Below are 11165 nucleotides of genomic sequence, written 5' to 3'. Positions count from 1 at the left end.
GCTTCTCCTTTGGGGGGCCGCAGTCTACTCTTCCCGCTCTCCCCTGGTCTGCACTTCTCGAATGACAGCTGTGAGAAGAGAACATGCAAATGAGAAGATGAGGCGTAAAAACAGACACTCGAGGGAACTTTTTTCTTTTTTTTTTGGTTGGATTTTTGTCATAAATTGGGAGCCTTTGCTAAACTTCTCTGCACCTGACAGGCCACTTGCAAACCTCTCTACACTTGCAAACATCCTCTATGCAAATTTTATAATCACACCGACGAGAGGTGTGTGCGCAAATGTGAGCGAGATATAAGCTTTTACTTAGCATATGAAATGAGCTGGGATTAGAATGGGATAAAGAGCAGGGGAGTGTTACAAGAGGTCACTGTTCATTTTGATTCCGTGAAGCACTTTCATCTTCGCCGCTTGCTCTCACAGGCATTGGACCTGCTTACACTTGCCTACACTTACAATCTCATTTCAATGTTGAATGGCGGCGACGGTAAAAAGAGGAATAAAAGGCAGGAATTAGGCACTAGCCCGGAGCAGTGATCAAATGCAATTCCAGGCATTTAGCTGATGTGGCTGTCGTGTCCACAACACGTCTGGGTGCTGTTTGTTTTCTTGCAGCCATCAATAGGTTGAATAGGGTTAATTATCGGGCGTGAGGTTGAAAGTCGCACAATATTTACGATCAGCATATTGATCCAGGCATGTTTGATGCTGATTGCATTAGCTGTAAATTCCCATAATGTATACAAGTGTCGTTTTGTTGTCCTTTGACGGCTTTATCATCTAAATCCGTTTTCTAGATTTTTTACACTATTTTTCAAAAGGCACCGTTATGAACACATGAAGGAATATTATTAAAAAAGGGAAAAATAAAGCCCAATGAGAAGATCAGAAGTTCAATGGGGGGGAAAAAAACAAAACATTTTTGCATCTATTGAAATATTCGATCTTCTTAAAATTTCAACTGGAGCCTCCTGCTGATTTTTAAGGGTGCTAAAAAATCTTTCACGCTTTAAATTTTTTCATAGAAGCGCCTTATAGCTGATTTCAGACGTGTGTGTGTGTGTGTGTGTGTGTGTGTGTGTGTGTGTGTGTGTGTGTGTGCGAGCGTGTATTTAAACACTGACGGCAGACGACAGTGTTGATTAAGGGCCCTGCAAAATAAATCTGATTAATTTAATTAGCACTACAGGGGGAAAAGATTTTGCTTGGAGGATAAATAGGGAGGAATGGTGGATCAAAAAAAAAATTATGATTGCTCTTGGTAGGAGGGCTGAATCAACCTGGGCAATTATGATATGATTCCATAACTCACGCTTTATGATACGAAAGATGATATTGATTTTCAACACGCATTTGAGAGCATTTCTTTGTCCGTATGTGTGTGTGAAGCTGACAGCAAGGCGAGCAGCAGCTGAATTCCTTTAAATATCCCTGCCTGCCTGCCTGCCTGCCTCATCATATGGTTGCTATGGCAGCCGGCCTCTGCTATCCAGATAACGTCCACATGCAGCGAGACACCTCTTTTACCTGAACGCTACCGATACTAACACATATGAACTGAGGGCTGAAGTAAAACGGAGAACAATTTGATTTTTGGTGGGAAAAAGATCAAATATGATGCAGATGAGGAGGAGGGGATAGAAAAAGTGGCTGATAGAGGGGGACAAAATGAGGGTGAAAAAGAGGATGTTCTGTGATCTGTGGCAATTTCCACAGAACAAAGCCAAATGAAAGCTAGATAGTCAGACTCCCGGAGGTGACAATAACAGGTGGCACCTATTTCATTTTCTGAACAACTCCTTTCTTCCCCGTCCTGTTCTGCCATTTTTCTGCAGTTTACCCCCCCCCCACATCCTTTCTTTTGTCTGCCTTCCTACTGCCGGTCTCGTCCTCCCTCGCTTTCATTTTTTTTATCCAAGCTCATTTAATCGTACGTATAGCCGAGGGTCCGCCGGCCACATTAAAGATGTTGGACGTGTGTGTGTATATGCGGTAATCCTCATCAAGATTACTTGGTACTTAATTTCTATCTTAAATCCACATAATATAGTGTAAAAAAATACCAACAAGATATTGCCAGACTTAAAATTAGTTTCGGAATGACAAACTGGTTCATCATATTTTTCCATCAATTTACAATAAATAGGTCGGCCAGCAGTAGTTGAAACGTTCATCAAACTCACCTTAGTCAATCTATGAGACAAATCTTTAAAAGATGATATTCGACATCCATCTTTGCCTTTTTAATGCAGTCTAAAAGGGAAACAAGAGCAGTCATTAAAGAGTGCGTATGCGGCCGTGTATGTTATATTGGTAGAAAAAAAAAAAAAAAGCCCACGAGAGCGAAGTGGGAAAGAAAGTCGATGACGACGGCACCCTCAATTTCCTCTTAAAGCACAAAGGAGGCCTGATTGCATTTGAGCGATAGATATGGCTGCGCCTCAGCATCTCCTAATGCATCTGTAAATTGAGTTGGAAAATGACGACGTCTGTTGTCTGCGCCCGGGATGGAAGCCAAGCGGGTAGGCGAGCATCCTCCCCACCCTGGAAGCCGCAGACCTCCGCAATATTCACTCAAGACGGATTTTGCGCTACCGAAGCATCTTCAAGTGGGGTGAAATTACAGTAGTACAGAAAACCCGGATTATGACACCATTTAAATGTAGCAAAACGCCGGAAGGTTGTTTCGTGTCAGCGAGCACATAAATAGCAACAACGGCATTTTGTGTCCGTTTATTACGGATCCGTGTGATTTTCTCATTAACCGGAGGCTAAACGGCAGGTACACAAAGACGCCGCTGCGCGCATACGAGTTGGTGTCCTCAAATTCCGTCGACTAAAATTGAGAACATCAATAAAATCAAGATGATAGCGTTCTCCTTTAAAGTGTTATTTTTAACTTGCTTTAAAAAAAAGGGCTTTTTTTTTTTTTTTTAAAGGAAGCAAACACTTCAGGAAGCGTGCAAGTAATTTAACAAAAGCATTTATTCGGTGCTTTCAATTGTCATTCGGGATTTTACTCCCGTGTAAAATTTTCAAATGGAAACCCGGTGGACTCAACTAACGCATTAATGCATTGAGCGGCTTGCGACGGAACACTTTTGAGGCGGACGGATGCATTAGACACAAGGGCAGAGATTTGAACGCGCGAGCCTGTTGGTGGTCCACGCACGCTTTCCCCTCACGCACGCGCGCACACACGCCCACGCGGTCCCGATAAGACCGACAGTCATTTAGTTGGCGCTTTGTCTCCTTTTTTTTTTTTTTTTTCTCCCTGCAGCGTCTCCTCAACGAACTGCGCAAAACGCTCAAACTTGCTGTATTATAATAAGCACAACAGTTGATCCAAGCATGTATGTAGACTGACGGAGAAAAATATAGAAATCGTAATAAGAGGTCGTTTATCTTAGATAGCATCACGATGAAGAATGATTTTTTGTCAGTGTAATAATTTTTTTTAAAAAATCGTTGGTGACTGATGTGTTTTAAAGCTAATGTACCCCACCCTTCTTTTTCTGACGCAAGATGGATCGTTTGGCCTGGTGTTTGAGTGCACATCGATAAATTTACAAGTTCCTGCCTTGCTGATTCGCCCATCGAGGGGTGCCAGCCGAGCACTAACCCTGATGACTCCTGCAGGATGCCAGCTGGGCAGGGCAGGGTAGGGCAGACAAGGCCCGGGCTGGGCGGGCCGCACGGGCCTGTCGGCTTGGCGAGGCAAACAACTGCAAAGAAACAACAAGATCAGCTTTTTGAAGACGGGTCGCTGACAAATATGCAAACGCTTTATCTCGGCGACTAAATGTGTCTTTTCATGGTTTCGACGGGAAACAATCGACGATTGTTCCGCCATAATGACTCTTACATTCTAGGTTGGGTACGTCGATGTTGGTAATTATGGATTAGCGGAGGCTGCCCACGATGACACACACACACAAAAAGCAGGATTACGCTTGGCACAAATCTACCCGCAGCAGCAACATATGCACACGCATCACCCTCAGACCTACGCACTCGTCGGCCATCACAGGCAGCGTGTCTGCTCGGCAGCCATTTTGCACGCCGGCTCTGGAATTTTCACTTAATTAAATTGACGTTTCCGCAACCACGCATCACAGTTTCAGCAAAACATACAATCAAAAAATGTTGCTCGCCAGCCCGGACGTCAAAAACCATGGATTGCGTTTCGTTTGTACGGCCGGCGTGCAGCCGAGCGTGAACTCCACTTGGCGAGATATGTATATATGCAACGTGGAGACGAGAGGGGCTGAGAGGGAAAGAGGGTAGGGGGGCACGCCCTACAGCTTGACAGCATTCACATATGGAAAGGAGGGGGGCGTGGGGGGTGGAGGAAAAGGAATAACGAGAAATGTACAGCTTGTTCGAGGGCCTGCGTTTTTAACACAAAGAGCCTGCAAGATTGTAAATGACCCTCGTGGAAAGTGTAAATCTCACACACACACACACGATAGAAGGTAATAAACGTCCACTCAAATCAATACGTAGCACCGGAGACGCCATTTCAGATGATTGACAGCCGACGTCTTTGTTCAAATTTATAATGTCGGGCAAAACGATGATGGGAAAGATGCTCGTTATTACCTCATTTAAAAAAAAAAAAAAGGGTCGAGTGACCCTTACTAGAAACTGCCCCCCCTCCCTTTTTGAAGTGATACACTGATATCCTCCATCACATGGGCCGGACTTGAAAAAGGCCACTTAAGGATAAGATCTCATCTCGTGGTTGACACACAAATGGGAGGGGGGGGGGGGGTGATGTAATAGAATATAACGGGGGAGGTTAAGGCGAAGGATCAATGAGGTGTGCATTGGCGAAGAGGACGGTAAAAACGGTGGCAGGTTGAATAAGGGCGTCTGGTAAAGAGCGAGTGAGTGGGGGTGGGTGGGGGGGAGCAGCGGCGCAATGCGCACATGGCATCTTTTCGAACCCAGACGTGAGGATCACATGTTGTGCGTGTGACGCCCTCCATACATGTGGTTGTTCATCATACACCCCCCTCCCCTCCCCTCCCTCCTTTCCATAGACGCCATGAGACCGCCGCACATATGATGGCCGCCCTTTGTCTGGGTCAGCGATGGTCGCCGGTTCAGCGTATCACGCTGCCATTCTTTCGTTCCACGGTTGCACTCACGCGTATTCGCACGCGCTCACACGTAGTCATGTGCGTGGCAGATGACCACCCCAACCCCCTTCGCTTTCTTTGACCCATGTATTTAATCACATTCACTCTGGTATGTCTATCAAACATGACAGTCGTCCTCCTGTCATGACCGACAAACCAACTCGCGTGTCCTCAGAGTGCACTCCCCCGCCCCCACGCCCCAACCCCCACCCCATCTATACCTACACCGCCACCATCATCATCCTCACCATCTCCTGTGAGCGTGTCCTCCTATCACCATGAGTCAGGAGTGTTGGGCGGCAATTAAGATTGGGGGGGGGATCGGTTATGTCGTGAAGAAGAGACCCTGTTTGACTTCTTTCTTCTCACCCACCCTCCCTTCCGTTGTCATAACCGGTGGTTGGTGACGGGGGGGAAGTTTCCCACCCAGCGGCGGCTGCGTGCACAGCGTCAAACTGAGGGGACCCTTTGTCTCCCACCACCATACTGGAAAAGATGGTGTGCGTACAGACATGCACACGTCTACAACATATATTCTCTACACGTGTGTGTCCACACGTGTAGATGACACTAATCGTACTCTCATGCGCACTTTGCAGGTGGACAAGCATGACATCCTGGAGCCCACTGGTACCTGCACACCTGGATCATGTACATGTGTTTATTTCATGGGGATGCCATGTGGTTGGCAAAGGCACGTGTCAGTGGAAGCGTTGGGACTCACCTGGCCTTGACGCGGCGGAGCTCTTGTCGCCTCAAGTCGGGGTGACGGAGCGGTGACACCTGACGTGGCTCCTCTTGCCGCTCTCGCTCTCTCTGCTATGGTGTATAGGATCAGCAGCTACACCCTTGCACTGACAGGAGAGGGGGAGACAGAGAGGAGGGGTTCTTATCCAGCCTGTCGGATCATACCACCCGCCTAGAGGGGATGCGGGGGAGCGGGGCGGACCGGCGGAGCCCTTGTGACGCTGGAGCCGATGCCCCTTAGTCGTCCCTGCTGTCTGCATGACGATGGTCTCTCCCGCCTTCCCCCACTCTGATTGGACCACGCGCTTCCTCCTTCATCAAAATGTAAAATTCCAAGACAGAGAGTAGTGCGGCGTCGTGCGTATACGTGCGTGTGTTTTGTGTGTGAAAAAGGCAGACAATGCGAGCGGGAGGGGAAAAAAATAAAATAAAATTGTGAGCCTTTTGTGCACGTTACAGAAATACACGTCGGTCACGCTTGTATGACTGATTGCCTTTACAGCAGTGTGCGAGCGCAATTGTGTTTTTGCGCCTTCGTGCGTCAGGCAGACGATAGACAAGATGTCATTGTCTGCGTGGGTGTGATGGAGGAAGAGGTAGTTCAGAGAAAAGACAAAGAGCTCAAGAGAGAGCAGGACAAAGTGTGTCGAGAAAAAACGACTTACATATGTGTTAAAATTCATCTTTTGTGTTGGACTGTCACTTTCTTTTAACAATTTGACACACGCTCCCAAAGGAGACCATGTCAAGATGGTGGCCGGCTTACCCCGCCGCCCTGCCCCTCCCCTCCCTCCAATAAGAACCTCTCACCTCCAACTCAGCCGCCTCCCGGCGGGACCTTCCATCCATCCGTACGTTGGAGGTCCACAAAAACGTATTGAGGAAAAAGGGGCAGATAGACCAGGGTGAGCTAGGACGAAGCGCAGCCACGGCGTTCACGTGTTCCAGTCTCCTCAGGATAAGCGGATGAAATACTGCTGACTCACGATGCCTGCATTGGAGCACACAGACCAAAAAAAAAAACAGACAAAGGCTGGAAATGAAAACAAATCCTCCATCAAGGCATGACACAAATCTAGAATCGTCAACTCACCCCTGATAAGAGTTTATTCCAATCAAAGGCAGACCTCCGCCAAGGCCTTAGCACTGGAGCAACTGCAAGAACCAAAAAGTTAATAGCAATTTGTAGCCATCATACATAAACTTCAAAAGAGGTGAAAATAAAAAAATGGCGCCCTATTTTGTGAACTTAGGTGCCATCCTCCTTGAAAACAGACCATGGCTCTCTCCTGCTGCTGATTTAATTACCTTCTATATTTATCAGCGCTGGTGACGCTATTTTGGACTCTTCTGGCTGATATCGGTGGGCTACATTATTCAGTACGGGAGCTCGCTTGCGTTAGCTCGAGAAGAAACTCAAGTTCCGACGTCTCTTTTGATCTATTCCACATACATGACTTTGTGCAATATGCGTTTTGAGGGAAGGTGGCGGCGTCTGTGTTTGCTTTAGCGTCAAAGCACGGAGATAAAGACTGCAGACTCGACAGTTCGGGCCAGGCAGACCCGCGTATGGATCGTCCTTCATATTTGCCTGTGATTTATTATTGTTCCTCAGCAGAGGCCACAGTCATCTGAGAGATGATGGCCATATTGATCTGATAAACAGTTTCATTTACTGCCCAAATCTGCCATTCATGCCCACGTGCATGCACACACACACACACACACACACACACACACACACACACACACACACACACACACACACACACACACAGCAGGAATAACCTAGCTTTCTGCTCCATCAATTCCCCACCCTCCTCCTCCACGTCTGCCGTGCTTCTTCTCCTCCCCACCCCCCCTGCGGCCACCTCTCGACACTCTTTAACCCGTTCCTCTTCCACGTCTTCCTCCTTTCTCGCCAATTTATCTTTATTCAAGGTTGTTTCTCAGAGGATTATCCCGCCAGAGCCATGCGAAGGCAAAGCGACAAAAGCGTTTAACCTTACCCTCCGAGCGCATACGGTATGCACATTTGTCTTGTTCTATTCCATTCGATTCTCGCAAGGGCATTCTCTTGAGAATTCGAACGTTTGGATGTTTATTAAAATAAAAAAAAAGGGTGACTCAAAAACTAGATGGCATTCACAAGTGTTCAACAATTATCACAAAGTGGACAAAGGAAACATCACAAAGCATAAATCCACTCCAAGTTCATCACAAGGCCATGTGAGGACTGTGACACACTGATTATTTTTCTAGAATAATCACAAGATTGCTGACAAAGAAACAGTGGACCAAGTCTAGATTTTCTAATATTTGGGATGATACAGAAGATAATTACAGCAATTATGCAAAGACAATTAAGGGATGATTTTGTTATAATTTCAGGTTTAAATTCAACTATTTTTCAGTGTAGTGATGACATAAAAATAATGTTGAAAACCACCAATGACAAAAATTTTATTGTTATGGTAATTATTGGATAAACTGGGTGTAAGTCACACCAAATTTAAGCTAACTCTTGGATACTGTTCTTAGAAAGGACATTTTTATGACGCGAGCTTGCGTTAATATAATTTAGGGCTCATATCTGCTAATCACCACCTACTTTAAATGAATTTGCCGACCACCGAAATGAAGTGCTAGCTTGACGTCGTGTCCTAATCTGCCAGCAGGACTTTGTACTCAGTAGATTCGCAACTGTGTAATTGATGTTATGGGTCACACGTCTTTAATTAGCCCGACTGCTAACTGACAAGAGGGTTATTGCGAAACTCGGGCAATTTAACAATTGTGAAATAATACAACTTGTTAATAATTTGCAATTTGATGTTTTGCGCTAATGTGGAAAGAAAATGAGGGATAATCATGGCCGTCTTGATTAAAGTGTGGCTTGCATGTCTTTCTGTGAGCGTGCACATTATTTGGGAGTAAACACTAAATGGCATCCACCCGGAAATGTATAACATATTCACACACACAAGTACACACTCACACACACACTCGAAGGCTTTCAGTTTCTAAATCAATCCCACATCCATAGCTAATGCAGTGCCGGGCCCTCTTCAGGAAACATTAGGCCTATTAGTCAAAGTGTATGCATTCTTGTATATGCATGTGTGCGTGTGTGTGTGTATGTGTTTGAGTGGGTGTGGAAGCCGCACACTCAGCACGAGCTGATCTCAGTGGATCCCGTGAGGTCAGCAGGTGCAATAGGGAATAAGGGACCATCTTATTGTGTGTGTGTGTGTGTGTGTTCACTCCCTCGATATCCTCTGGGCTCTTTATCGCTCTAAAATTATCCTCCATTTACTGGAAGTCAGGCCGAGATGAGTCGGGGGAAGAGGAGAGGGGAAAGGGGGGGGGGGGGGGGGTATGGGCACTCTTGTTTGAACGTCCAGCTAGATCACTTGTGGTTGCAGAACAACTTAAGAGACAAATGGTTTGTCAAATACTGCAAGGTAATGTAATTTAATACTGCACGCGTTGATAAGAGTGCAACATCCGGAGTCAAATGCATCAAAAGTAGTGTTGATCTGAGTAAGTTTTTAGAAAGTACAATTGGATTGCATTTTATTTTGATTCATAATTTTTTTTTTTTTTTTATGCGGTTTTCTATTTCCATTGAATTCAAGTTTTTGTAAGTTACAAGCGTGGTCACGAAGCAAATTAAATTTCTAGGTCAAGGCACCACTATATTTCTTTTGCTGAATGTATAGCGTAGGCGCTGACATTGGACCTTAAACGCAACATTTACATCAAACACCATCCAGTGATAAATATCCATACTCTGTATTTTGTTCCTTCGCCTCACATGGCCCTCCACTTCCTCGTCGTCTCCCTCACACTTTATTATATCCCTGGGGACAACGCAAGATGGATCAAGTCTCTGCAAATCAATATCATCCATTCATGTGTCTGCAGCTCATGCATGGTCATGTGAACCGGCACTCTAGTACATGCACGCACAAAAAGTTGCTGAATCGATATAATTGCATTTTGGACCAGCGCGGCTGGAGGAGGGTGAGGGGCGGAAATGGACTGAAAATGCGTTTTATGATGATTGCAAAATAGATAGAAGTTGCTGGGAATTTTCTTTCTTTGGGCATCAGCGATAATATTAGCCTCCACCGACAGCGGAAGGAAGTCTCCAGATAATAGACGTGCAGATTGGCCGAGGCTACAAACCACGAAGGATGGAAAAGTGAGAGGGAGGAGACGATGGAGGAAACTAATGGAGAGAGCAAGACAGTGAAGCCCGGCCATTATAAATCATATCCACTCTTGGCGCCAGCTGCGTATCCTAGCAACCAGACAGACTCCGCATCCCTGCCGCCCCCTGTCTACAGTATGTATCGCTCACAGCCCTGGTAACTCTTTTTACCCATAGTGCACTAGGCCATGCCCCCAAAAACTCCTGACACACACGCTTATGGCGATAGTGTGCGGTTCGGGCTGCTGAGATCTAACGGGAACTGACTGTTGGACCAACAAAGAACACCAAACACAATATAAAAAAATGCAACAGTGACAATTCTAGCACATGTGCACTCAGGATTTATTCATCCATGTATTTTCTATCATGCTTATCCTCATGTGTGAAGATAATCTCTGCATCATCTGTATTTTTTTCAGAAATTTATATTCATAAAAAAAAAAAAATCGAATTACCCATGAAGGCCTGGTTGCCGTGACAAGAATGTTTCGTCGCAGTCGTGCCACATAGGTGACGCCTCACTTTATTTACTTGTTTAATGTAATTTCGGATGATACTAAACACACTCTCCTGTACACAGCAGTTTCAATGCCTTACCTTTTCACATTCGAAGTGGTCAGGGGGACACAAACACATAATTTATGTGTGTGGGTGTGTGTATGAGTGCGGCAAGAACGATGCACTCAGCAGCCACTCAGTCATAGCCCAAGTGCCACCACAAGTAGGTGGTATGAGAGGAAAATGGTGTTTGAGAAATAAAAGGACAAAGTAGCCAGTGTGTAAGAAGTATACATACATAGAGAACACGAGCACGCCCTCTTGCGGACACGGACAGGCATGGGTCTGCACCCACAGTGCTTTCTTTTCCTGTTGAATGAATCAAATCAACTAATTTGCATTCGGTTAAATGCAGAGCATAAAGCACACCATTAATTTTGTTTGTTAACAGTCAGTTTGATGGATTTGTGCCAGCACATTAAATTCTTCCATTTAATACTGTGTGCAAAGTGACTGAATGATGCTTTAGAGGTTTTCAAGGGTACCACTTTTTTAAT

The 11165-nt window shown here is 45.6% G+C and overlaps 1 long non-coding RNA gene across 2 annotated transcripts; it reads right to left on the bottom strand.

Annotated features, from left to right (window-relative positions):
- Nucleotides 1-1179: 1179 nt before the first annotated feature.
- LOC147040973 (uncharacterized) lies at nt 1180-10978 on the bottom strand. Of its 2 annotated transcripts, XR_015062881.1 has the most exons (5): nt 10907-10978; nt 6985-7046; nt 6702-6882; nt 5869-5998; nt 1180-3725 (listed from the first exon to the last, which is right to left on the bottom strand). It is a non-coding gene; the product is annotated as an uncharacterized LOC147040973 (long non-coding RNA). The 2 variants fall into 2 exon arrangements; XR_015062880.1 differs by lacking the exon at nt 10907-10978 and having other exon boundaries at nt 6985-7584.
- Nucleotides 10979-11165: the final 187 nt, after the last annotated feature.

This window comes from Syngnathus leptorhynchus, chromosome 20, assembly GCF_054491065.1.
Source record: "Syngnathus leptorhynchus isolate UIUO chromosome 20, UIUO_Slep, whole genome shotgun sequence".
Classification (NCBI taxonomy): Eukaryota; Metazoa; Chordata; class Actinopteri; order Syngnathiformes; family Syngnathidae; genus Syngnathus; species Syngnathus leptorhynchus.
Note: the sequence above shows the minus strand (reverse complement) of the source record. Positions and strands in the feature narration are given on the sequence as shown.